This window comes from Aristolochia californica, unplaced genomic scaffold (assembly GCF_029961685.1).
Source record: "Aristolochia californica isolate CCGP_79_NKW_82.1479 unplaced genomic scaffold, dmAriCali1.0.hap1 SCAF_3, whole genome shotgun sequence".
Taxonomy (NCBI): Eukaryota; Viridiplantae; Streptophyta; class Magnoliopsida; order Piperales; family Aristolochiaceae; genus Aristolochia; species Aristolochia californica.
Window position 1 is genome coordinate 30,989,095 of NW_027181992.1, and position 7,233 is coordinate 30,996,327.

Genomic DNA, 7,233 nt, shown 5'->3' on the forward strand with positions numbered 1-7,233 from the left:
ATGACCTCTACTTAAAATTGGGCATAATCAATATACATGCACCTGTATAATACTTGCATAAACACTCCATCAAATTATCTATACATTCCATAAACACTCCATAAACACTTCATCAAATTATCTATACATTCCATAAACACTCCATAAACACTCCATCAAATTATCTATACATTCCTTAAACACTCCATGAAATTATTTATACACTCCATAAACTAGTCTAAACACTTCATATATTGCATAACATTATAAATAAGCTCCATACAATAATCAAACACAACAAAATTAAATGAAATATCACTATCAATTTACAATCACCCAAATAAAAACTATAAATCCATTATAAAATTACTAACTATAGTTGTTTCTCTTAATGCTAGAAAATAATATGTGTCCCTGCATGAGCAAAATCTCCACCTATGGCAAAAACAAAAAAATAAAATTAGTTATTGTCAGATAAAAAAAAATACTGTTCCACTACTAGTTACTTAATGTCGTTAAAAATATTAAAATTACCATGATGAGAGGAACATGAAAAATCATGTAGCTGGTACCATTATCTCTACACTCTTCTTCTCAGGCTGTAATCATAAAACAAAATCTTAATAAATAAAACTAAAAAATAAACTTATTTTTTTATAATAAATAAATAATCAAAGAAATTTACCTTTTGATTTTTCTTTACACCGTGAAGAACCCGAACCCAATCACTGCCACAAATCAAAGCTTGAACTGTATTTGGTGCCAAGGAAGAACGATATGAGTCTATTACTCTACCACCAGCACTAAATGTAGACTCTGAAGCTACTGTGGATATGGGAATTACAAGGATGTCTGCTGCCATCTTAGATAATACCCAAAATTTCATATGATTCACTTTCCACCATTCTAAAACATCAAAATCATGTTGTGAAGTTTCCTCACAACTATATACACCTTCTTCAAGATAAATTTCCAATTCTGACCTTGGTGAATTAACTATATCCTTTTGTTTCATATAACCCATTAACTTTGACCAACCTGAATTTGATGAAGGCCTACGACTTGTGGAAACACCCATAGAGCTAGTACTTGAAACAATCTCTTCATTTCTAATATCCACATTATAAAAAGATACATATTCATCATAGATCTCATATAAGGTGCGTCGAACTACATTTATATTCATTGTAGCTTCCTCCTTAGAATATATCACTGGAAAACACATTTTGATCAACTTTAATTTGACCCTTGGATCCAAAACTGAAGCAACAACCATCAATAAATTGCATTCACCCCAGTACTTCTCAAATTTCTCTTTCATTCTACTAACCATTGTCCTAATGAAAACATTTTCATTTGTAGAATGAAAATCCAGAACTTCTTTTACCCTATATACCTCACTAAGGTACAAATTAGAAGTAGGGTAGTCACTCCCAGAAATTATATTGGTAACTGCATTAAAAACTTCTAGGATCTCACACACCATGTCAACCTTTTCCCATTCATCAAAACTTGGCAAACAATCATAAGTTGGTTCTCTAACTTTAAATCTAGAAAATGCATCTTTGAATTTTAATGCAGAAGACAAAATGTCATAAGTGGAGTTCCAACGAGTTGGACAATCAATAACCAACCTCTTTTCACCAAGTTCTAATTGTTGTACAATTTCAGAAAAAGTGCGAAGTTTAGCCTCAGACAGATTTATGAATTTGACACTTTCACGCACATTATCAATGATATCCTTAATCTGAACAAGACCATCTTGGACTAATAAGTTCAAAATATGAGCACAACAACGCACATGAAACAACTTTCCACCACACACCAAATTTTTTTTCCATGAAAAATCTTGTTTCAAAACTCTGATACAAACATCATTATATGCAGCATTATCAATTGAAATACTAAAAACTTTATTTTCGATCTCCCACTCTTTCAAATACTTGTAAATAGCATCTGCTATATCAACGCCATGAGGAGGAGGAGGAACATGCACAAAACTCAAGACTCATTTTTGTAGCTTCCAATTACTGTCAATAAAATGCCCAGTAATAACCATGTATTCAATCTTTTGATTTTGGGACTTCCAAAGATCTGTGGTAAGACTAATCTTGTTAATCTCTTTTAACAAAAAATTTAATTTCTTTTTTTCTGCCTCATACACCTCCACTCCTTCTTAATGGTCTTACGGGTTTTCTCATAATTCATATTTGTCATCTTCATTACAAAATTAAATCCCTCCTCTTCTACTATCATGAATGGATGCTCATGCATAAGAATCTAATGAGCAATGAGTACTCTCATTTTAGCTTGATCATATTTTCCTCCAAAATCCATAAAAGGAAGTCCAGATGTACTCTGATCAACATTAGATCCTGGTCCCACTGGTTGAAAGTTTAAGGTTTTTTGTTTTCTCATTGCCACTTTTCTACTAGTGCAACATTTCAAATGTCGACTCATATGTGTGGTCACTCCACTACAAATAACACTCAAATTAATTTTACAATGAACACACTGAGCCTTTTTTGTACCATTAAGTGATACTTCTTTGAATTTCAACCACACATGAGACTTTTTTTGTCTTTTGGAAGTATGGGTAAAGTCACCTACATCCTCATTTATGGTAATTTCATCTGGGTCCACTTCTATGACAGAGGGTAGTGACTCTGGTGGAGTTGAGTCACTATTTATAGTCACACTAGAACTAGTGTTAATTATTGATGTCAATTGAGGAGGTGTTGACATTCTTACTTCTACAAAAAAATAGAATTACAAATTAAAAACATAGAGAAAAGAAAGTTATCCAAACAACAAAGGTCCTACACATAATTTAAGATACTTGTCTATTCTTAGAGGATGGTACGTGACGTTGTGACAATTGGGAACGACCCTTGTCTTTCAATGCAGCGGGGTCTCTTTGAGCCAGTAGCCCTGCACCCAATAGTTTCCAGTCCAATATACCAATCCTTTTTTATATATAAATTTAAAAACTTCTAAGAGAAGGAAATAAGCATACCAACATTCTCTTCTAATATTCTGATGAAATACAACCTCAATAACAAGAAATTAATGATAAAAATGAAAAAAAAAATTCAAACCTTACAGAAACAGAAAGTGTGTTCGCCGTTAAGGGATATCTCCAAAAGCCTTTCCAAGAATAAAGGAGCACTGCTGAAATGAAACAAGAGTTAGAAATTTTGTAGGGAAAGGTCGGCGACGAAAAAAAAAATAGAACATTAAATAAAAATCTTACCTCCCATCGGACCGTCACTTTCGTCTGTCAGCGAGGAAGAACTTTGGATGAAGAAATTGAAGAGGAAGGATAAAAATCGATTGCAAAAAAGAGAGATAATTTACATCAGTCTGTATCTAACGTATCAATTCAACGAAATATTGGGTCTAAAAATAAAAATTATGTACTATATTTTGAAATGTTCTAATCTAATATGTATGATGAATACATACTTACAAGACTTGTTACTAGTCTAACATAACATAATTGGGTTGAGTTCCATATGCATAAAAAAAGTTTTGTTTTGGTGAACAACAATTTAATTATTATGGTTGTTTTATGGACCACAATATTATATTTAGGAAGAGGAAGAGTTCCATAGGAATAAGAAAAAGACACACGAAGAAAGAACAAGCTCTGATCACACCAGATAGGGTTTTTTTTACAATTTTGCAGTTAGGACATGATTTTTGTCTACACAATTGATTCAAAGAGCATGTTATCGTAATTTTAATTCTCTCAAGTTATTGAAAAAAAAAAAACAACACCAAGTCACAATAAAAGCTGCAGAAAAAAGGTAAAGACTAATCATTGCATTTTGGATAAAAAAAAGTCCACTACTAGATAAAATATAATTAATATGGACACAATCTATATGAACAGAGATCAATATAAGTACTGAACTAGCAAAAGTAGATGTGCATTGTACATTGAAAATGTTGATAATCCACATATTGTGACTAGAAGAAGGATTTTGAGACTTTGTCCATAGGAAAATAATATAGGATACCAAATGTAAGACAACATATGAATGACGACTGTACAGAATGCAATGCCGAGCAAAGGATGAATGATCCTTTTCAGCTTAAACAGATTCTTAAGAGAGAACAGAAATTTTATGCATTTAAAACCAATACCGCTGATAGCAATATAGATTGAAATTGGAAGGTCAAAGTTTAGGCCTGTGAGTAATAAGATAATAATCAACTACATGGTCTGCTAAATTCTCTTCGTGCTTAAAAAAAACTACATGATAGAAAATGATACGAGATAAACTTATTGATTGAGGAAAAAAGGTAAAAAATGATTAAAATGATGTATTTAACTTTATCTGGAACATATACAATGAACCCCAGAGTTCTGTCAACCAAAGGCTAACTAGACTTACAGAAGATAAAAATGAAAAAAAAAATCAACACTGAAATCACAGAGGAAAAAAACGTACTGAAAAAAAATCAACATCGAAATTGCAGAGGAAGAAAACGTATAGAAGATAAAAATGAAAAACAAAAATCAACTCCGAAATTGCTGAGGAAGAAAACATACAGAAGATAAAAATGAAATAAAATAAAATCAACACTAACAGAAATAGAGAGTGTTCGCCGTTCGGGGATATCTCCAAAACCTTTCAAAGAATGAAGAATCACTGCTTAAACGAAACGAGATTTAGAGATTTTATGGGGTTAGGTCGGCGACGCAAAAAAAAAGAAAACATTAAATAAAAATGTTACCTCCCGTCGGACAGTGGCTTTCGTTCGTCGGCGAGGAAGAACTTCGGATGAAGAAATTGAAGAGGAAGAAGATAGAATAGGAAGAAATCGCAGAGGAAGACGAAAAAATCGAAGTCTTTGATTACACCCCCGATGGTTGGCGCTGGTGGAGGTGAGGGTGGATGGTGGTGCAGAGGCGTTTGGGGTGAATCTGGATTTGAGGTTTTCCCCAAATCCTCTACCGGAGTCTCGGCCGGTAGACGGAACGAAGCCGAAGCCTCGACGTTACCCTTTTTCCCGTCAGAGAAATTTTTTCGACGGGATGCCTCTCTATACCTCTTCATTCACCATAATTTCACTCCATCGGAGATATCTTCTCTGAGGATTGCTGTACTCTGTCTTCAAGCAATATTGCACCCAACCAGCATGCCACATCTGTATACTTTCCAGCGTGTCACCATCTTCAGCCATTTCACGGACTTGTCTGTGCATCGCCAAATATGGGTCTTCGATGGGCATCATGTTCTTGCTCTGATACCAGTTGTTACAATCCCGGATCTAACAAGTGAGGAAGATGATGATGATGACGATGAATAGGAATGGGATGATTGAGCTTTGAAGGAAGCTCGACCTAGATCTCAAAGGGAGAATCCGACCTGTTTACTCTAAGCTTACTCTAAATTAACTTCAATACTCAATGCTTGTGTTTCTCATTACTCTTACCCCTTAAATAGGGTTCACCCGGTTAGGGTTTACAATAAAATATTCTAAAAATACCCCTATAAATAAAATATTAAAAAATACCCCTATAAATAAAATATTCCTAAAATACCCCTATAACCTAAAACTGAAATAAAGTAAAGTAAATTAAAGAAAAAAACTAAAATAATAATGTTATTGCATGCATAACATTTAATGTTATTGCGTGCATAACATTTCACCCCCTAGAAGACGAGCTTGTCCTCAAGCTCAGAAGCAGTGTCTGCGAACGTGTCAACCACAGTATCGGAGAGCCTCAAGCCAGCGAAAGATTTTTTCTTTTTTTCCAAGTTGACCTGGTCCGAGTTGGCCTGGGTTGACTCGGTTATGGAAATCCAGTCCCGCGCGCAACTCAGAAAAAATGGTAATTACTATTCTTACTGCATGTGCCATTCATGGAGCTCTTGAGACTGTTATACTTGCTGGAAAGTTAGACGGACTACAACCAGGCCATTAGCCACCACTATATAGGGAGATGGAGAAGTTGGTTTGGGCAGGAGAGGCCAACCAAATATTTACTAACATGAACCACAAACTCCTACAAGGACGTCGGGATTGGACGGAGCTGGAACAAACAACCCATTTCAGTCCTACATTCTATGACACAATGGGTTTTGCGGTTGACTGCCAAAACAAGGAATTATACCTGGAACAGAGAAAGTGTTATGAACTCCATAGCATCGAGAGTGGCGCACCAGAGAAGAGGATAGTGTTATGCACGCAATAACATTAAATGTTATGCATGCAATAACATTATTGTTTTAGTTGTTTTCTTTAATTTACTTTACTTTATTTCAGTTTTAGGTTACAAGGGTATTTGAGGAATATTTTATTTATAGGGGTATTTTTTTAATATTTTATTTATAGTGGTATTTTTAGAATATTTTATTGTAAACCCTAACCGGGTGAACCCCATTTAAGGGCTAAGAGTAATGAGAAACACAAGCATTGAGTTTTGAAGTTAATTTAGAGTAAGCTTAGAGTAAACAGGTCGGATTCTCCCTTTGAGATCTAGGTCGAGCTTCCTTCGAAGCTCAATCATCCCATTCCTATTCATCGTCATCGTCATCATCTTCCTCACGTGTCAGATCCGGGATTGTAACAATTGGTATCAGAGTAGGAACACGATGCCCATCGAAGACCCATATTTGGCGATGCACAGACAAGTCCGTGAAATGACTGAAGATGGTGACACGTCGGAAAGTATACAGATGTGGCATGCTGGTTGGGTGCAATATTGGCTGAAGATAGAGTACAATAATCCTCGGAGAAGATATCTCCGATGGAGTGAAATTATGGTGAATGAAGAGGTATAGAGAGGCATCCCGTCGAAAAACTTTCTCTGATGGGAAAAAGGGTAATGTCGAGGCTTCGGCTTCCTTCCGTCTACCGGCCGAGACTCCCGCGGAGGATTTGGGGGAAACCTCAAATCCAGATTCACCCCAAACACCTCAGCACCACCATCCACCCTCACCTCCACCAGCGCCGACCACCGGCGTCGATTCCGCGATAGCTAGGACCCTCCCCTTTTGACACCCAAAATAGTAGTTTATTTTTTTTTTTTTTTTTGGCCTTTGCGAGCCCTAGGACTCAAACCCGTGACGTGGGAGCCTGCTCTAATACCAAATTTTTTGCACTCAATAATATTATTATTTTAGTTGTTTTCTTTAATTTACTTTATTTTATTCCAGTTTTAGGTTATAGGGGTATTTTTGGAATATTTTATTTATAGGGGTATTTTTATAATATTTTATTTTAAACACTAACCAGGTG